The sequence below is a fragment of the Ciconia boyciana genome, chromosome 2 (genome assembly GCF_034638445.1).
Source record: "Ciconia boyciana chromosome 2, ASM3463844v1, whole genome shotgun sequence".
NCBI classification, from domain to species: Eukaryota; Metazoa; Chordata; class Aves; order Ciconiiformes; family Ciconiidae; genus Ciconia; species Ciconia boyciana.
This window is the reverse complement of record NC_132935.1, coordinates 32,132,674-32,154,322: the sequence shown is the minus strand read 5'-3', so window position 1 is coordinate 32,154,322 and position 21,649 is coordinate 32,132,674. Positions and strand designations below refer to the sequence as shown.

At 45.6% G+C, this 21,649-nt stretch overlaps 1 protein-coding gene across 3 annotated transcripts in view; it reads right to left on the bottom strand.

Moving 5' to 3' along the window:
• PAG1 (phosphoprotein membrane anchor with glycosphingolipid microdomains 1) overlaps positions 1-20,129 on the bottom strand; it is a 109,339-nt gene extending 89,210 nt beyond the window's left edge. For all 3 annotated transcript variants that reach the window (XM_072852293.1, XM_072852292.1, XM_072852291.1), the window contains exon 1: positions 20,021-20,129. The gene's annotated coding sequence lies outside the window, so the exon portion shown is untranslated. The remainder of the gene's footprint in view (positions 1-20,020) is intronic.
• Positions 20,130-21,649: the final 1,520 nt, after the last annotated feature.

Below are 21,649 nucleotides of genomic sequence, written 5' to 3'. Positions count from 1 at the left end.
GCACCTGCCAGAGGCTGTGAGGAGTCAGCTACAGCTCTGCAGGGTGTTGATGCCTCCCATCCTTGCACTGCCTCCAGCACAGCTAGTGCTCTCCAGGTACAACCATGGGGGAGCAATAAATGACCCTCAGCTTCTGCTGGACAAAACAGGGACAACGCTGGCAAACTGCATGAGAGGCAAGCAAGATGGTTGGCCAGATCTTTTTGGTGCTTGTGACTGAAGGAGAAAAAACACCCACCTAAGCAAACAAAGGTCCGAAACCAGCCAGAAATACTCAGGCGTTCTTGTCACTACACCCCTCCCCAGGTTTCTGGAGGCTGGCAAGCAAAGCAGGGGTGTGGGGGGCTCCCTTTGAACCCCACACCCAGGTGCTGTTCCTGCAGAAACCATGCTGCTAGGGAGGGAGAGAGACAAGAAGGGGGGACACCTGCCCCAGTCTCACCCTGATGGGTCACACACACTGTATACCCACATCCAAGTGCTCCTGGGTCCACTAGTGTAAGTGTGCCCTTAATTATTTCCATGGTAACTGGTAGGTACACAACCACCCCCCTTATGCTGTATTCTCTTTGTGCATTTTAATGCATGCAACTGATGTGCAGAGCCCAGGAAAAATGACTGTAAGATTTATTTCTTTATTGAAAAAGCTGCAGAAGTGGTGCTGCTGATGGCTGCTGCTAGAGTTATAGATGCATCAGGGTAAAATACTGCGCTGAAAACCTTCCCCATGACCCAGTACGGAAGTAGTTTTTAAAGTAACTCCGCAATACACTTAGATGTCAACAGCAACCTCTTAGCTACTGGAAAAAAGTGCATGTGGGAGACTTCACTGCTGCCTGATGCTGTCATTCCAATAAAGTCTAATTTAATATAATTGGCTAGAGCAAGTTCAAATGAAGATCTGGAATGGTGGGCAGGTAGGAAAGGCAAGAAAGTAAGCAGGAGTCTTCTAGTCAGCCAAAAACATAAAAGCCAATTTCCTGGTGTTCCACCTACCCATGAACTGAGGGTTCTGAGCCCAAACCACCTTTAAAACCCCAGGAAACATATTTTCAGTCCTCACCATAGCTACAGAAGTCCAACTGCTACAGATACTGAAACTTATGATACGAGGTATTCGGCAAGAGTTCACTATATACATCTTGAAACAAGTGTGGGAGAACTTGAGCCCCACCTCTTACTCTGAACACTGACCAGTATAAAACACACACTATTAACAGCAGTATCTAATTTATGTCTTTTCAGAATAAATTGAACACCATAAGCTTATAAAAGCTTTCTCCCAGAATTTCCCCATGTCCTGCAGAGTACTCTCCAACAACGTGTGATCTGGTTCACAGCTCTTGAGCCAAAGAGGTGAGGTTACTGTCGCGTATCTCCAGAGACCCTTCCATAGCAATATGCCAGTAAATTCACGCCGCTCCTTGCCTTGGGGCTGCACTGCTTACTTCTGAAACAAAGAAACTAATTTCAAAAACTCTGGTAATTTTAGGAGTGTTTTATATTAACTAGGGATTAGACGATTTCCTGCAGATCCAGGAATATTGTTGCTACAGCTTCTACCGCTTTCTGCTTTTTTTTTTCTTCTTCATCTGAAGGCAGACCTGCTACCTCAGACTGCTCCTATGCCTACACAGTCCCAATGTAATGGTTGTAACTATGAAAGACTAAGGGTCTCCATGTTCCTCTGTAGTAATCTCCCATACCAACCACATTTTAGAAGAAGATAAATACTGGAAAGAATCCTCTTAATCACAAAGGGATTAATGAGCTGCAAATTATTCCTTTAAAAGTGAGATACAGCAAGATGCAACTAGTCAAATGGCTAGTGGCACAATAGCCAAAGTGGTCTCTTCCCTATTAGTCTAGACCCAACTGCAAGGCACCAAGGGTACATGATATATTTAAGAATATTACCCAAACACAGCGCTCTCTACCTTCCTCCTAATGGCCCAGCACAGCCCAGCACTAATTTGCCCGTGGAACAGAGAGCACAGCAGATGATCATCGCATGCTACAATCTTAGCAGACTTGCCTTTAATCAGGCAGCACAGTTCAGAGCCAGTTCAAAAAAGGCATCTTGCTAAGAAAATATCCTGCATCTCAGCCACAGAGAGCTTGCTTCAGGAAATCTGCAGACGAAGCTGAAAAATGTAGCAATTTAAAAGGAGCAAAATTGGACAGTAAGAGCATTTACCTTTTATCTGAAAATGATTCATGAGACACCTCTACAAAGTGTCAGAAGACAGCAAAGCAGTTCATCTACTATTGATAACCCAGCATTCCCAAGCCATCAATAGCCATTTGAGTACTCCTAAAGTAAATTTAGCTTCATCTTCATTATTTTCTGTATTGAAAGACGAGGGACATATTCATGGATGTTTCTGCAATGGCAAGAGAGCACAGTATTGTATGTTTTATTACACTACCAAAGCAGAATCTTGTTCAGACACTGCTAGTGTATAATTTGTCTCTCTAAAAGCTGGAAGGCAATCATTAGCATGTTGGATCTGGCAAGTTCATATTATCTATCTGGTAATTATAGAAAGATGGAGAAGCCTTCAAAAAAAATACCTTCCAACTTCTGCATTTACTACACACCTGATCAAAATACTATCACCATTACCTAAATTAGCACATCTTTCCCACGAACCATTATACAGAGCACATTAACATTAGTATAAAAAGCATTAAATAATTATTAGAGGCCATACTGACTACAGTTGATCTTTCCTTCCAACTTAAAACTATAAAACTATGCAACGACAACCTAGACGCAAGAAAACATTTTATTGGCAGTGATGACAAGCTAGGCTACATGGTAATTTGTTAGGCTTTACTAGCCCAAATGAACACTACAATACAGCTCTAGTTTTTCAAAATATGTATACCATTCGTCAATGCTATTCATACTGCGTCAGTGTCAGCACACTAAATACACACCAAAAGATAATCCCATCCTCCAGAGACTGCTGTAGAAAAGGACAGAAAGATGAGAGACAAGGGAGCAGGTTAGGGCATACATATGCATATGTATACAAAGTAATTGGGATGACTGGCCTGTGTCTCATTATCTCATTTATTCATGCTTCAGGTAAAGGGGAGACAAGGAGGTGCCAGGAAGATCGGGGAAGCTGGGATAAGATGGCTGCAAAAGGAGCTGGAAGAATAGAAGGAGAAGTCAGGCAGAGCACTGAAAGTGAAGCCAGGGAGGAGAGCCCATGAATGAAGAGGTTCAGCCAAAAACAGAGATTGGGGGTGAAAAAAATACTCCACGTTGTGTAAATGCAGGGCTAAGACCTCAGGCAGCAGAGGGGTGCAGGAAAGGTCTGTGAGGTGCTTTGGTTGCTCCGTTCTCGGGCAGGGGCTTCACACACGCCAGCATCTCATGGACCCCCGGCAGGCCCCGCATCATGGCCTGAATGACACAGACCGAAATGGCAAGGGCTCCTTATCTCCCTGGCTTACGCACCATTTTAATTACACCGGCTGTGTGGGCCCTGGGCGGGCTGTCCCCGTGGGGGCCAGCTGCCTGTCTCAAGGCCAGCACGGATAACCAGGGTGTCCCCGGGGAGCCCCCTTCAGCCCCTGGCTCTCGCCTCGGCCCCAGCCTGAGCTGCTGCACTGCCGACCCCCATCCCGACCCTCACCTCTTGTTTTTTTCAAAGAAGCCTTAGGATAAGGTAAGGCTACAAAGACTGCAGTAAAAGCACGTCAGTGCATGCATCCTGCTCCCCGCTAATTCCCAAAACTACAGCCACAAACAAATAGATTCAATTACCGAGGTAGGCGCTAGCCCAATTCAAGGGGATTGGTACATATGTTATAACAAGATGCTGGAGCCGCAGCCCGATCGCATTTACATGAAGAAATCATTTTATGCAAATCTCTTATCCGTGAGTGAAGGCCATACAGGAGAGGAGAAACAGTGCTGTACGGAGAGTCACGATGCATGGCAGATGGGCAATTTAAGGTAAATCATACAGTTTAGTTATACAAGACATATAACCCAGGGAGAAAGCTGTAGCTTCAAAGTCATAAATTATTTATAAATAATACAGCCTTCTCATGAAATATCCAAAAGGCCAAGCACCCATTTTTCCCATTATTTTTCTCCACTTTCACAAATCAGAGGGAAGCTGAAGATGAATATCTTATCAAGAATGAGCTAGTTTGGGGGGAGGACGGACTTAGATGGTGGAGTTAGTTACAGGCTGGCAGGCAGGACGGCAGGAACTGAAGGCAGCAGGACTGCTGTGCCCACCCACCTGGGAGCAAAGCAGCCAAAGTTCAAAGGAGGGAGCGGGACTGGGCTGAGGAAAGAAACTGTCCCCCTGGGAGCTCACACTGTCTCAGGACTGCCACCGCCAGCCTTGCTTCAAAATCACCACTTGCTTTCTGCCAAAAATTTCCGGGTTTTTTAAGTGAAATCCAGTGCTCAGATTCACAAATCACAGCTGCAGCATCCATGCGCGTGGTATGTTTTCTGTCAGCCACACTGCCTCTTCAGAGCACTGGCTATGCTCTGTACAACACACGGTGACACCTCCTTATTCAATTCTCCAGCTTCTTTCAGCACTTCTGTTGTGATACCTCAGCAGTCTGATACCTTCTCATCTTCGTTACTGTCATGGTTTAACCCCAACCAGCAACTAAGCCCCACACGGCCGCTCGCTCACTCCCCCACGGTGGGATGGGGGGAGAGAATCGGAAGGGTAAAAGTGAGAAAACTCATGGGTTGAGACAAAGACATTTTCATAGGTAAAGCAAAAGCTGTGTGCACAAGCAAAGCAAAGCAAAGCAAGGAATTCCTTCACTCCTTCCCATGGGCAGGCAGGTGTTCAGCCATCTCCAGGAAAGCAGGGCTCCATCACGCATTAACAGTTACTTGGGAAGACAAACGCCATCACTTCGAACGTCCCCCCCGAGGAGGAATTAGGCATTGTGGGAGTGAAAGGGTTAACAAGATTGAAGTACTGAGGGTCCGGGTCATGTCCGAAAAAAGGAGACAGTGCGTCTGGAACACCTTTGTTGTGGGGGAAGGCACTGCAGGGTTGCAGGGAGATAGCCAATGGTATTAGCTGAAGGGACGCATGGGGGGCGCGTGGACAAGACATGTAGACCCATAGGAGTTCTCTCAGCAGCGCGTGTGTAAACAAATAGAAAGTATATAGGTCATGGAAGATTTCAATAAAGGGTCTTTGATTTACCCCTCGATCGGAGTCCGTGCATCAATCCGCTACACCCCCCTTCCTTCTTCTTTCCCCAGCTTTATATGCTGAGCATGACATCATATGGTATGGAATAGCCCTTTGGTCAGTTGGGGTCAGCTGTCCCAGCCGTGTCCCCTCCCAACTCCTTGTGCACCCCCAGCCTCCTCGCTGGTGGGGTGGGGTGAGGAGCAGAAAAGGCCTTGACTCTGTGTAAGCACTGCTCAGCAGTAACAAAAACATCCCTGTGTTATCAGCACTGTTTCCAGCACAAATCCAAAACACAGCCCCATACTAGCTGCTATGAAGAAAATTAACTCTATCCCAGCCAAAACCAGCACAGTTACCCAATGCAGTACCTGCTCAAATTCCCCTGCAATGACCAATTCAACTAGCTTCTCATTTTTCTGATGTCCTACCTGGTGATCCTGCATGCCCACCAGTGCTCTTACAGGTATCTCTATATATATAGTTCACATTTATACACAGTTCATCATTTACTTTTATGTTGCAGACTCTTTGCTCTTCAAAGTCCTTTTCAAGATCTTCATGCTCAGTTTGCATTCGATTCAACACAGTCTGGCTGGGTTTTTTGTTGGAATCATTAGGGGCAGATACCCATATGCTCGAGGATATCTTTGTAGTCTGAATAACTCCTAACATTTGTGCTTTCAGCGGACCACTGTTTCTGCTTGGTTATATACAGATACGGATGCCTTATGTGACTTTTACAGTGTGTTTAAGCAGCCTCCCATGCCAAGTCTGAGGATATTAATTTTCTCCTTCCTGATTTTCTGCTGTTTTCAACTGGTCTGCTGTTATTTGGGTGTGGGAAAGGTACCTCAGTGTCTAAAAAGCCCTAAAAGTTAAGACATGTACACACTGTAATTCAGACATTCTCTGAAGCTCTTTGAAGTCTTGGTGTGTATTTTCTTTGTATCACAAATGGTAAGTTTGCCTAAATGCAACAGGAGTGTAATTCTTGAGTTCACTGCTCATGCCACGTGCAGTATAAGACAAATAAAATATACAACAACAAAAAAAATCTTCTTTATTTTCTTATTAGCTACAGATATTAGCATCACTGTCTCATATCAATTAGCTGCAATACAAAGATGGAAATACCAGAATATGTCTTCTCAGTTTTAGGAGTGTTGCATTTTTTACATAAGCAAAACTAAAAATAAACATACCTCTCGTATAATAAAGAGCAAACATAGCACCAAGTGTCACTCTATACATGCAGTCACCTCCCTGCACCAGGGGTTTGCATGTATAATCCCTTTCAAGCCACAACGGGGTATAAACATGCAACTTCCAAAGTGATAAGAAATCCACATTTTCAGTTATCATGGAAATCTTCTCAACAGCTATTGTTCATGTACACTTTGGCCTGTCAATCTTTGCAACCTTTTCATTAATAATGAGGTTTGTTTCTGAACCTTCCTAAATATTCTAAAATGAATTAAAATGCCGTATGAACTCCAATCCTCCCAAGCACTTTTTCTTCCCGCACCAGAGACTTCAGGTACCAAATCCAAAGAACAAAATGTCTTTTCTATAGGAAGGAATATTTGTCTCTCTCTTGGTTAAACTTGTTCCCACCTAAGTCTACATCCACTTCTCTAGGTCAGATTTTAAAAGAAGTTTTCACCCGTTTTGCAGCTCACTAAGGTCTTCACCACTCTTTTCACACATGCAGCTCTTTCTCTTTTGAAGTTTCTAATATTGCAACTATATTAAAAACTTAAACAGTACCTAAGCTCTCGTGCATACCTTTAACTTGGGGAGTGGATTTCATCCTCTCCTAAAATGGCATCTTTCCTTCTCCTTTGGGAAAAATCAAACAACTTACGCTAAGACTGCTCCTCTTTCACCTCAAAAAACTTCTTCCCTGACCTGGAAAGCCTTCTACAGTCTCCAAGGATCACATTAGAACAATAGTATTTACACTGAGAAGGCAGCACCAGTATACCTAAGATCAGGCTCCTTGTGAATTTCAGAAATCATGATTAGGAAATAAATTTATATGAAAAATGCTTCAGTCTTTATTTTGCAAACAGAGTCAGGGAATAAAACCAAATCAGACATCAATAATCAAAGGATAACTCTACTGTGGCTGCCCGATTGACAAAGATTAAAGCTATGCCTGTAATTAATACAAAATTAGCTTGCAAGCCAAAACAAGAAGGCTAAGGTCACCGATAACAGCTCCACTGCTCCCATGTGCATAAGAAGCGGCACATTTGGTGGGGTTTGTTTCCAGACAGCTGTTAAACTCGCCAGGAGGAGGAAACATGCAGTGGCACACTGTACCGTTGTGGTTTACAACAAAAGCCCTCTCTGTAGGCTTGTGTTGATAAAAGTCTCCTGCCTTGAGTCTCGGACGTGATACTGCTTAAGGCCTATTAGTACGACAGCTAAGCTCAGCACCTCGTCTGCTATTCTATGGATGCACATGGGACACGATGCTAGCTGCAAATGGCTGGGAAATGGAGCTAGTAAGAACTGGGCTTTAATGGAAAGGAAATATTTAGAAATAGCAACACAAGAGGCTTGCACAATAAGCACTATTTGTCCAACATTTACAGGCTCAAGTTGCTGCAAAGAATGAAATTTTTCCTTATTTTTCACATACATGGTCAGAACAGAGATGAAATAACTGCTCTTCTGCACACATCCTGAAGGAACAGGAGACAATGACAGATATTGCGTCCCTGCTGAACAATCCAGGGAGCATATAAGAGACTTTCTGTTTTAAAAACTGAAGGTGAAAAACTGGGAGTGAACTGAGGATGCAGACATAAGGTACCAAGAATATGCTGATACCCTTTTTTCAGGGAGAATGGAGAATATTTTTCAAGTTTTTAAAGAACAAACTAGAGAACAGTTATTTTAGAACAGGCTCTCTTAAAAAAAGTCCGTCTGCACAGAAGGTGGCACAGAGGTGGTCCTACCACCCATCCAGCACAGCCACTTAAGAGTGTAGTTGGTGCTGTCACAGAATCCTACTTTGTCTAACGCAGCCCTGGACACCACTCACCGTCTTTGTCAGAAGGGCACACTGCTGGCTCATGTTCAACTTGGTGTCCACCAGGACCCCCGTGCCTTTTCTGCCAAGCTGCTTTCCAGCCAGTCAGCCCCAGCACATACTGGTGCCTGGGGCTGTACCTCCCCAGGGGAAGGACTCTGCACTTCTCCTTGTTCCCAGTCTCTCCCACTCACATGTTCAAATTTTGGATGTGGGATAACTCCTAGCTGCTCTCCATAGCAGGGCCAAAGGTGGCATCCCCAGGACACAGGGCTGATCAGCCGGGGCTGCCGCAGGTACAGCTGCCCCACCAGGAGCCAGATTCTTCTGTCAGCATTTAAACGACCCCAATCCCATGTTGGCTAGATCCTCCTGCAAGCTCCACTTTACAACCTGCACTGTATCAGCATCCCCTAATTTAAAGTTGGTACACACCGAATTGCCAGACCATGCTTTTGGAAGTTAACCCTTTCCTGTATCAAACTGCCAGGGCTGAGGGACAAAAATCCACTAGAGGATCATGCAGGAGAGTGAGAAAAAGGCAAGTGTTACGTTTGCAGCACGTGCCTTCAGCCACAACAGCCCTCTACTGCCAAACTGAAACACCAGTTGCAGGAAAAGAAAGCAGCAGTGCACTTCTCCCTGCCACCGAAACCTCGCTCTTTAGCATATGACTGCCTTAATAGCACTAATTTTTTTTGCAAGAGCTTGCTCCAATCTGCATAAAATCAGGCAGATACCGACACACATCACAGATACAGGAGTGTTAATAAAACCAGGTAGCTAGGTGTTTAGAAGGTATAAATCTCTCAGCTCTGGTCATTTACCTACACTAATCTTCACACCTATTTTTTCCGAATTCAATCTTTCTAAGTGCCAGCTGCCGATGAACTGCAGGGAGCATGATTTTTATTAAATGAACGCTAACATTTCAGAGTTACACCTCAGAAAACCCACAACTATCTACTGACAGATAGCTTAAGCACAGAAATTCCTGAGGGTTTTTTTTTCTTTATTCCTCTAGACTCCAGTGAAAGGAAGCCTTTTCTGTTTAAAGCTGTTGCTTTTTTTAAGCACCAGTGTAATTAAGTATACAGGCTAATACTTAATATAGAAAGTACTACTGCTCTGTGGAGCAGGGCACACGTCGTGCCGCGTGGAACACAGAAACTGCAAAGTCTTGGAAATTCTCCTTCCCAGGGAATCACAGCACTGCAACATATAATTTCTGCCTAGTCCAGAAAACCAAGTGAAAACAAGTTTTCTTGGTTACTGCATTTCCTGAGTAAAACATTGTTTACTGCTGATTAAAACTGACAACTCGTGCTAATTTTACCATTGTCCAAGAACTAATATTTCAGTAATTCCCACAGCTGCGAGAAGCAAAGAAGTGACAAAAATCAACCAAGGGCTTCCAGGTTCCCAGACTGCCAGCCATGAGATCCAAACCTCCAGGGCTGTGGCGTCCTGCAGTAGCTACAACCAGCTCCTCGGGCCACCTCGCTTCTGCACGGAGCCATGTCCCGTGGTGCCAGATGACTCCAGCACTTCCAGGCTCCATGGTCCACAGCTGGGGATGAAACCCCCAGGTTGCCTGCCTCCAGAAAAACTCTCAGAGAAGACTCCCGCTGCCCCATGATCTGGCACCTGCCCTACCCTGCCAACATCTCTGCAGGTGCTGGAAACCAGGACACGGCCAGGCAGGTCTGTGAAGGCCACCCCCACGGGAGTTTGGGGGTCCCATCACTTGTTTCACAGACCAGGCTTCTCCTCCCAGGCCAGCTACAGGTGGTGATGTGCCTGTCGGGAACCAACTGCACCGCATGATCTGGGCACGCTATGCCTGAGCGCTGAATAAGGGGGAAACACATAAATGCTGAGTTATTGGCTATCCAAGTAAATTGGCTTTGCGAAGTAAATAATTTAGCTAATTTCCTAATAATAATGACCTCCCATTTTGGGGGGAAATCAGTCCTCTGCTTCTGGGCTAGTTTGCTTTCTCCAGCCAGTACTTCTCTAGGGCTGTTTTTAACCAAACCTGTTGAGGAGGAGGATAAGAGAAATCACCTGGAAACCAGCATCCATCAATTCCACCATAAGTGGTCAGACCCCACAGCACAATGTAATTCCATAACCAGACCCAGACACCACTTCTTTCCCTACCATTTACCCAACTGTTAAAACTAATCAATCCCTGGTGTATGTGCTTTCCTGAAATGAATTGGACTTAGGCAAAATTAAAGATGGAGTCACAACCGAGTAAGGGCTTCAGGGTTCACTCACACAAATTAAAATACACAATTGATACTGAAATGTAAATCAAGGGTATGAAATTAAATCTTCATGTTAAGAATGGAAAAAAAAAGATTAATTCTTGCTTTCACTTCAGTCAATATAATTGACTGGAACAACAATTTAAAAGATTTGACAGACTGTCTACCAAGATACCCTGGAAAACTGAACTGTTGTACCATACCTCTACATAACTAGCATAAAACCATTTCCCAGTGCATTGGCAGATTTCATGTACTAAATTGCCAGGAATATTGTTTCCCAAATTTGGCTACACTGGCAACACTAGAAGGTGACTATATGTATGCATCCCATTTGACTACCAAGGACATAGTTAAGAAAAGAGATAAAACAAAAAGGAAAGAAAATCACGTAAAAAAACCCCAAACTGCATTAACAGATAATATTTGAAGTAGAGGTTCATTATAGGTGGTATACAGGTAACTGTTTACCTCGGGTCCATGTGCATAACGTCACATGCTGCTACTCCTTGAGCGATGAATTAATCCACACAGAAAAGCCCTGTGACAAGTCATATCACAAGAGTCACGAAATGGAGGTCACTATGCCAGCTAGCAAATGACACATTAAAAAGGAAGAAAAAAAAGGCAGAAAATGCTCTTTATATTTTCCACTTTACTACGAACACGAGGGATTTATTTCACTAATCCATGGCTGGCAGTGTCGGGGCTACTTGGAGCTGCAGAGATGGAGAGAAATATCCAATTTTCAAATCCCCTCCAGCTACATAAAGGTAAGAAAGAAGAGCACTTCTGCCACCACTGAGCTGTTACTGCCCTGCTGCCTGTATTAGGCCAACACCATTTTCTGAAAAGGTTAAATTAGAGGAAGGCACACGTCACAAACGGCTTCCTCCTGGAACCAGGACAGCCAATTAAGATGGCCAAGATAGTGCCAAAACACCGGCGTGCCCATTTGTAGTTTATTTTCCCTGCCCAATTACAACGTTATAACCCTATATAGCATGAGGGCGAGGAACCGCACAAGTGACCTTGCCTATCCAAATATGGGCTTATTCAGACTGTTTAAGCATCAGGTCACAATTCACCATTCTGGGGGAAAAGTAGTGGCCTTTCTTACAAAAAGTACTAAAAATGAGGCAATATTTGACAGTACCTCAAAGCATGAGACAGAATACACATATCTAGTTTGGCCTTTCTTTATTTTCTTCTTCTTTTTCCCTAGGCAAGCAAATCTATAAAGCCTCTCATCTAATGTGTTAGATTAATAAATGATGGAACAAGAGAGCCCCAACCTTCTGTGATGTGTGCTCAATTATGTTGCATTTAACAAGAGTAAAGGAAAATGAAATTAATTTAATCTCTGTAATTGCCAAACTAAATGACACAACCTCGCCTATTATAACAGATCAAAACAATACATTTACATTTACCGAATCATTGTAAAAAGTGTAATTTTTACTCTGAATAGTTTTTTGTGATGTATTAGTTTCCATCCCTGGAAAAGTACCCACCAAACACTGCAGCAGAAGTCATGGGGACGATGCTTTTGTCCACAACTAGGTTCTGGATCAGAGCTACTTTTAAACTAAGCTCTATGACAGCATTTCAAAAGAAAATGAAATTATATTTCAGAATGTGCTTGATGAATACTCCTTACTAAAGTAAGTATGAAACTGTGGGTTTTATAGTTTGCAGGCTCTAAGAGTCTGAACATTGGTCCACGTGCTCTATTAGAAGGAAAAGCAGCTGTTATTTATTAAAAGAAGAAACTTCTGCAGGCAATGCAATTTGCGAGGATGCCACCCTCAGTACCGTTTGGTAGCAATTTCTTCCTGCATCTCCCTTACACTCCAGTCTCTTAAACCAACGTGCCTGGGTGACAGCCTGAGTGGCAGCAGGTACAAGAGCGTGGTCTAGGCACCAGTGCTCCTCTGCACCGCTCGCTCCCAAATCTGCGCCCCTCTTCCACTGCTCTTCCTAACTCCTGCTCCCATTGCACATCTGACCTCCACGTTAACTCTCTTCCACCATGGCACAATCCCTAGAAGAGGACTTCAGGTCATCTTTCTCTGTGTACCTCTTCCACGTTGAAATTATCTTGCTTGGACGTGAGTAACAAGGGCTACCAGCAGCACCCCAGGTAAGGTTTCTCTACAGCCCTGTACAGTGGCACTAACCCTTTCATACATCTCTGGAAATAGCCTGCCTGAGGCAACCGAAGATTTTCCTTTGCCATTTTTGGTGGCCGCACCCCAGTGGTGGCTCACAGCCATGTGGCAAGAAGCATATCCAGGTCTTTCTCTCCTTCAGTCAATTCCAACAATGAGCCTCTAATCCCTTTGGCTTCAGCTGCAAAATTCCCATTGATTGATAATGGATTTTCCACTGATGTAGAATCAGGCACTTCGACTACACCACTATGAATTAACAGAAGAGAGCTCTGTTAATCCTTTATAAGCAAGCTTAATCTTTTGGTTTATAGAAGAAGGAGCGAAGGCCCCCTTTTCTCCAATATCAGGCAGAATGTGACTGTTATTTCAGAAAATTTTTCTCATTTTATTTGACTGAAATCAGTATTTTTCTGGAAGACACAAATCCAGACAACACCACAGATGCACACTTCTGCCAGGTAAAAAAGGAAGAGTTTGAGCTATGAATCCTGAAGCTGAAAGCTGGGATTAGCACTCTGGGACTTACAGTAACTCCATAGAAAGTGCTGTCATCTGGAAACAGCAGACTGACAAAGCCTTTATAGCATTCACCTTTCAATTAAACAAGAGTAACATCTGAAACCTCACATTAAAAGAGCTGTAAGATTTGTTAGGGTTCTCTCTCAATGATGTGATTTGAACATTTCCTGTACATTAGCAATAGTTAGGGCTATTAAACTGCAAGCAAGTAGAGCACCTTTAAAGACTGTTACAGAACTTGGCTAATAACTCTAAAGCAATCAAGTCATCAGAAAGATGAACTGATCTTACATTAAGACACTTTTTCCATTAAAATGAGATTTTGTTAGATCAACTCAAATACACTTTATTAAGTCAGTGGGTAGCAGAATGGCTCTTCTTTTTTGCAGGAAAGGAAATTCATCACTACGCTTCAATGTCTGGTAAATATGAGCTCAGTCACGCAAACCCTTGCTCAGATGAGAAATCACTGCAAGACTTGTCCCACTGCAGTCAACAGTCTGAGCAAGGATACTTAACTGCAGTAAAATCTTGAAAGATCAAGCCCAAGTATCACAGTTGTAATTGGTACTGCTCATCAAACAGCCCTTAATTTGACGTCCTATCCTGCAGTGCACTAGATGCAAAATTTTCATGGATTTAGTAATTCATCATAAGCACTGCTTCCATGCTAGGATGAAAAGAAGTCTTAAATACAGCAGCTAAGCGGCTCCTCTAAAACACTGGAATGCCACGTATCTCTGTAGGACAATAAAATGTTTATCTTTTGTCATGCATTTCATTGCTGCTGTTTAGTTGGGTGACCTTTTGAAAGGAGCAGTGGAGGCTGACGTACACCTTCATTAAAGCAGCACCTCCTTCTTCCCCCGCGCCTGCGAGAACAATGAGTGCAGGAGGGAAGAGGTGAGCAATCCACAGAGTAATGAAGAGATTTTGTTTCAGAGGGTTATCAATTATTTATGAGTAAATCCCCAGATGAACACATCCGAAGCTGAACAGTTTTTAATATGTTACACTCCTGTACATGTGGCACCACACCACCAGATGCAAGCTAAATTGGATGTCTGAGTATTTGAGGTGTCAAATAGTGAGTTGAATCTGGACTTTAGTAAATCACTGTTGTGGTTTTTTAAGTACAACAGTCTGCTAGATTTAAAGCTCTTTCACAAAATTCCTCCAACACTCACAGAAATAATTCTTTATACTATTTCCCACTCATCAAGATCTCAGCAAAGAAAAAACTCCTACTGAAGAATTTCTGTAATTATGCTGACACAGTTGTCTAAATAGTCTAATATTCAAACTCTTATAAGCAAATCGCCCAGATTTGAATGGAATTTTATTCCACAATGGAATGAAATGGACCTTAACTTTTCCTATTAAGAAAAGAAAAGACCAAGTTATGGTCATCTTCTCCAAAACAGGGTTTATCCTTTTCAAAACAAAGCACTCGTCTTTAAAGTAAAATTGTTTTATAACTGTGCTTTTTAAAGAGAAGATCTAAAGACTTTCTGTGATATGGGAAATACAAACATTACACGTTAGTCTTCTCCACAAAGCAAGGACAGTGAAACCAAATGGCTATATTTGCTAGGCACACTTTCCCCAAGTCATTAATCTATTTACGACTGCTGTCATTAAAAACAGTCATCCTGCAAGTCTCAAAATGCAATCAAATCCACTGTCACGCAGTGAACATCCAGATCTGCAGAACTGTTCTTTGAGCTCCTCTTTCCCACAGCTTCCAACCAACAACATGCTGCCAAAGTCAACACCACCGCTGCAGTCATACTTCAACCACTGTGTCTACAGCAGCTGTCACGACGGCCCCGAGGCCCCCTTTAACACCAAATTCAGGTACTCTGTGAACCCAGGAATTGGGCTGGGGCACGGCCAGGACGTGCCCTGCTGAGCAAGCCCCCTAGGCACGTTAGCACTGGCCCCCCGAGCGGTGGCATGCCATGCACAGGCTGCCCCGGAGGCGGGCTGCCAGCCGTCCCCTGCTTGGAGGGGCTCTCTTGGTGCAGCCTGCGCTCAGCAATGGGGTGCGGAGCTGGGCTGCGGCCGAGGAGGAGCACACAGCAGCCAACGCAGGTTCCCCTGCCTCTCGAAGCCTCATCCGCAAGCTGCCTTCCAAAGGGATGAGTTCAGAGAGAAGCTCATCGAATAAGGTGTTTTAAGCCACACATGGGACAAGGACTTTCTGCCTTTTTTGCACAACAACCGCAGGAGAAGAGCCAGGTCTCTGGCACACTCTCTGCCCCCCCACGTTTAGGCCGGCACGCAACCCAGCACCTCACAACTCCGGGAGCAAGCTCCACTCCCGTCCTAGCCTGGCTAGACTAAACTGCTCCAGTACCAAAAAAAGCAAGCCACTTAGAAATCCATTTTAGATTTGTTTGCATTAGTTTGGAGGGTTTGTTATGTGTTTGGATGAAAGGAGCCCATTAAGTACGTCTATATTTACTTCATTACAGTGTGGCTCTTGAAGTTAGATGAAAAGATTTACTCTGGCCAAGTTTGTTTATTCATCAACATCAGCTAAGATATGTTTTCAAAGGCTCATCCTCATTGCATTTACATGAAAGCACACGGACTTTTTTTCAAGGGTTGTATCACATTCTGAGAGCTGGAAAAGGACAAAAGAAACTTTTGCGAGAATTACAAAATCAAGGATCAGTACAGGAACATTTCCTACTATTTCCAGTTATTTGGGGGGTGGGGGGGAACCCCCCCCCCCGCCCACCTGGAGTCATTCTTTCTCACCCCACAGACATATCAACAGCCACAAACCGTAAGCGGATGATCAATCACCATGTCCCTAGCCCAGATAATGGTGACGGGCACACTGCCTGCCCAGGGACACCAGAAGTGAAGAGTTAACTCCACCTGAAGCACAAGCGTTTAAGCAAATGTAGTCTCCCAAGTTTCTAATTTTTTTATCTAATTTTTTTATCTAATTTTTTATCATGAACAATTAATTTTTTTTATAGTGGTGTTGAAGAAGAGTTCTTCGTAACTGCTAGCAAAGCATTACGCAGAAAACAGCCCACCACCAACCAACCCTAGCCGTACAAGTCCTAGTTATTGCTGACAGGAATCCAAACATGACTTGGTACTTGCATGCCTTTAATATCAAAATTTTATCCCCAAGTTATGTAAATATTTAAATGACATTTATGGACAGTATCTTCCCTCGGGAGTTTACACTTTCCCACGGAAGACTTCCAGAGTGATTAACAATGCTGATCTTTATCCTTCACACTGACTATTCATTCATCCTTTCTAAAACGAATACTGCTTACATATGACCCAAGAGGGCTGTAACAAGGCAGTATTTATCTGCCCTAATAATCTACCGCCGCTGCTTTAATTAAAACTTGGTTATATCACATCCACGAAGTGAAGGAATGCCTCCCGTCACTCATCATTTTCACCTGACAGCTGTGCCTGGTCCACCTTTGCAGGAGCAACCTTTGGAGGTCCCACTGCCCACAGCTCACCCTCCCCAGCCCAGGCAACTGTGGGCACAGCATTGTAAAAAACTGCTTCACCATGCAAGAAAAGCAAAGTGAAACTGCGGAGGGGTTTGCAGCTTGGGGCCTCGAGTGAGTCACTGAACACCTGTGGGTTGGTATTTATCCCGGTTCATGAGCAGGGCAGTGCTGCCTGCACAGCACACGGGGTTTTCGGAAGGCAAGGGGCCGGGGAGAAGGCGAGATCGATGTGGCACACAGGCCCATGAGAGACCTACAGAGAAGCTGTGGGATGGCGTGGCAATTCAGTGAGTGAGGGATACCAGGATGGAGATGGGGGAACAGCAACCAAGGACATCTCAACTCCCTTCAGTAAATTTGCAGCCAGATCTTCATGGTTCAGCTTCCTCATCTGTGTAGCAGGATTTTACAGGACCTCCAAGAGCCAGCACGAATGCACAGTGGTTTCAAAGTCTAGAGTTTATTACTAGCAGTATTACACAAATGAGTGTGCACTGCTTGCCCTTTCCATGTTTTAATCAATGTAAGCAGCACCTGATCATACGAACATTTAGAAATCCACCATTTTCCCAAGGAAGAAGCCGTCCTGAACTTCTTCCCTCACCAGAACAGAAGTTTTTTGGCATTGTTATACACAGTATAAGATCCGCAACTGACAGCATCCTTGGGATGCAGGGATGGGCAGCGAGCAGCCTGCCTGCAAGCTACAGGCTGTACAACCAGAGCCTCATCCAGCACATCCACGCAGGGCCCGGGCCAGCAGTTGCCATTCATTCAGCAGACACTCAAACTTGCGAGGGGGCTCTCTCAGCCCTAGTTTGGCAACCTGCAGGTGGGGGCGAGTCTCAGCATGTTGTGCCCCTTCACCCCGCCTGGGCTCCCTCCCAGCTGCAGCACGGCCACCAGGCTACAACACAGCTGCCCTCCCACTGCCGCTCTGGGGCTGAGCTACCCTTGCACCCAGCGCCCGAAATCTGCTCCGGTCTCAACACCTGGAAGCAGAGGCATCACTATAAGAGCCTGGGTAATGTTATTTGAATGATTTATTGTTTCAATTAAGTGTTAAACAATGTTTTCAAGCCTTCTTGGTCTATTAATCTTATTCTTGAATTATATTTTGCAGTTACAATGATACGGTGTTGGAACTACAACTACTATACGGCTGTTGAAAAAGCCCCTCCATTCTCCATCCCCATCCTTACTGGAAGGAAAAAGACCGTGTTCTGTTCCAGCCGTTGAGCTCTACAGCACTTTGCCATCAGCATCAATGAGCTGATAAACAGATTTAACTCCTTTGTGTGTCAATGAAGCCCGCGCTGCCCCAGGAAAGAGTGAGCGTTCCTTAAATAGATGCCACTGCACAGCCAGTAAGGAAAACTCAATTGCATTTCTTGTGGATTCCTCAGAACAGTGCTTCTTAAAATACAAATTAGCTCTAGATTGTTGAGCTTTTCTTATTTAGGACTTGAAAACCAGTTGCCACTTTCTGATCAATATAACTTTAATAGTAGGATAAATTTAGAGCTTAAGTTATCTAGTAGCAGTCATTTGTATACAATACATGATCTAAATCCACATTCACGTTCAAGTGCCTGGCAATGAGGCTTATGAGGAGCACTGTGCCTTAAAATGCAATGGATTACCTGCTTCTTTTCCTCATTAAATGACATTTCATAAAAGGAACCGAACAAAAGATAGGTGAGCTTTCTGGGTGTCATATCCCACAACCTTTACTCATATGAGCAACGTGTTACCTTCAGATCCGCTTCTCATTCGCAAGTTGCAGATCCCCATTGCTCACCCAAATATTGATTTAATGTTAATAAAATCCCATGTTGAAATACTGGTTAAAGATAAAATTGCTCTTGTACTTCAGGCCTGCAAGATGTTGTGCATACTGTACTCACCATTTTTTTTCCAGCGAGGGCAAAAGATGCTCACCCCTTACAGGAGATGCTCCACAGGCTGCAGAATTTGGCCCTTGTTAAACACGCTAACACCTGAATTAATCACTTTTCCAGTAAGGGAAGGCACTTTTGCTGTATTGAAGCTGCGCACCTCACATACAGGTATATTTATCAGGGCAAAATATTTAAAGATGTAAACTAAGAAACCCTGGAATTTGAAACTTCTACTTCTGTATTATCTAAGAGAAACAAAGGCAATAACGAAGTACTTCCATTTACCTACTGGGTATCTTTAGCAGTGCTTGCTTTGCAAATTCTTTTAACAGACACTGCTCCAATCATCATTTAACTGCAACGCAGACAGACTACAAGAGGACTAAGGAGGATTTCCTTCTGGTTTCACACAGCGCACTTTTTTTTTTTTTGAAGTTTAATTTAATAAATAAGAACTCTGAATAAAAGTTAATCGTGCACGGCTGATAGGAAGGGGAAGAATCTTTTCTACAAAATTTTATCTTTGCTCATTCTCTCTCTCTGTTTCTGCATTTGTTGCTTAATGGCTCAGTATTCTTTCAAAAGCCATTCCTTTTACAAATGTGATCAACTCAAGTATTCAGCACCACAGATGATATATTACTCTCCTTAAAACCGAATCTCTGAGGAACAGATTAGAAAGAAAGGTTAAAGAGCTCTATCATTCAAAGCATTATCGTTCAGACACCTATAAATCACTGTGTTTGTTTATTTAGATAATTGGGTCCATTAGCGTATGTAACATTCAAGCTACACAACTTTCTGGTATGACCGTTTGCCAGTTTTTCCTTTCCCCTCTTAGAAGCACTAAGGAAAATAAATGCTCCAAGCAGCACACCCGGCAAATGATGCGTTAGGACTAATTTGTGCTTGCAGCTCTCCTCGAAACGCTTTGAAAAGCAGCCCCGCTCTCCCCTGGAGATCCCTTCCTCTTAAAGAGTTTCCGAGACCGAGAGCAGATGCCACTGCGAAGCAAACTGGAGTCCGCCACCACGTAATAGGATTTGAATGAAAATATAGTTAAGGGGCTGACTCGCAGCAGCCAGAGCCGGGAGGCGCGGAGACCCCCGCCGCCGCGGGATGCCGCCGCGCTGCGCCCGGGAAGCCGCACAATAACCCCAGCCGGGGGCCGGATCCCGCCGCCTCGGACCGTGCCCCGCACCTGTGACCGCTCCTGGCCAAATTATCCCCCAAATAACCAAATGGCCGCCGCGCCTGCAGCACGGACCGCGGCCGGACAGGGCAGCCCCGCGCCGCGCCCCGCAGCGGCCCCGCCACCAGCCCGCCGCAGCCGCGCAGCCCCGCGCAGCGACAGCGCGCACCCCCCCTCCCCCCAAACACAGACACGGCAACTTCGCGCACCGGCCCCAACTCACCGGGAGCCGCCGGCCCCGCGGAGAGGCGCGCTGGGGTACGCCGCCTCCCGCGGAGCGCTGCCCGCGGAGCGCAGCCCGCAGGGGCCGGGCAGCGGCGCGGCGCGGCGAGGGAAGGGGAGGGAGGAGCCGCAGCAAGTTGCGGCGCGCCTCTCTCCCCTCCCTCCTCCTCCTCCTCCCCCCTGCTCTGCCTCCCCCTCCTCCGCCCGCAGGAGGGCCGGGGGAGGCGGCGGAGAGAGACGGAGCGCGGCCGCGGAGCGCGGCGCGGGCGGGCGGCAGTGCGCATGTCCCCGCGCCCGGCGCCGAGAGGCGACCGATGCGGCGGCGGCGCCGCGGGCGCGCAGCGCGGGCCCGCCGCCCCCTGCGCGCCCCCCCCGCGCACCGCAGCGCGCCTTTGCGGAGGCTGCGCGGGGCACGGCTGCTGCCGCATGCCCTTGCTCCGCGGAGGCAGGAGGTGTGGGGGGCACGCACACGGACATGCCCGCCGGCGCCGGGCTGCCCACCTTGCGGCGCTGCCGGCAGCCCCGGGGGGTCTCGGCCGCCCCCGAGCAGCAGGGCGCGCCGGCGGCCCGCCGGCAGCTGGCGGAGGGCTGGGGCCGGCGGCCGGGGCCGCAGCGACTTGCTGGGGCCGCCGCCCCCGGCTGCTGCACACGGGCGCCCGGTCTCCAGGCTGCTCGGCTGGAGGGTGCTCCGGTGGGCAGCCTGGAAAAGGAGGAAAAAAGGATGAATGCAGGCGTCCTAGTATTTTTTTTTCCCCGTTAAGCGAGCATGACTAATGAAGACAGGTATTGTGACAAAAGGGACCTCCGCATAGTTACCGGTGGTTGTTTAATGTTGTACCAAGGTCTTTAAGTGAAAGAAATAACCGTATTTTACATAATGTAGGAAAGTGCAACGACTTTGAGTGAAAAGCACTGTAAGAGCAAAGGCAGGAAAGGCTGCAAAGGCAAAATGCCTAACTTAGATCTCTGGGGATTTTTTAGGGAAATTGCACAATTACCCTAAGTTTCCACCCAGATGTAAGGACTGACCTAACACCCAGTGCGTTTCTTACTTCCTGAGAACAAGTTCAAACCCTGTATTCCATTCTGCAGTAACACAGATGTCACATACATGGCTGGCTCACGGCTTGAGCCTGATTCTGCATTAGATGCTCACCAAGAAAGGATTTACCTATGCAGGGAAGTGATGAGGTTTTTGTTTGTTTGTTTAATAATCCAAGTACAACAGTACCATCAACATTTTCATCTTCACCTAACCTTTGGCTAGATTATAGCGCAGTTTATTATCTCCATGCACATCCATCCAATGAATTCTCAGAGCTGATCCTTTCTTCACATCGCCTTTCAGTATTGCCAGCTGTTCGGTTCCTCTGTTGATTTGTTTGCTCTTTTTTTTTTCTTCTGAGCCATCTTTAAGCTCTTTGTCCAACAACTTCTGTCCTCACTGGGCGACACAGTCTATGTCTACCAGAGTCCAGCCCATCTCAGTTTGTCCACATGGCCCCTGCAACAGAATGCGTGTTATTCTACTATGTAGCCTGCCAGCTCTTGTAATATCCAGCTGATTGTTGTCATTTTACCAATGTGGTGTTGCTTTTCTCCTCTGTTCCTAACGTGCCACTATCCTGGC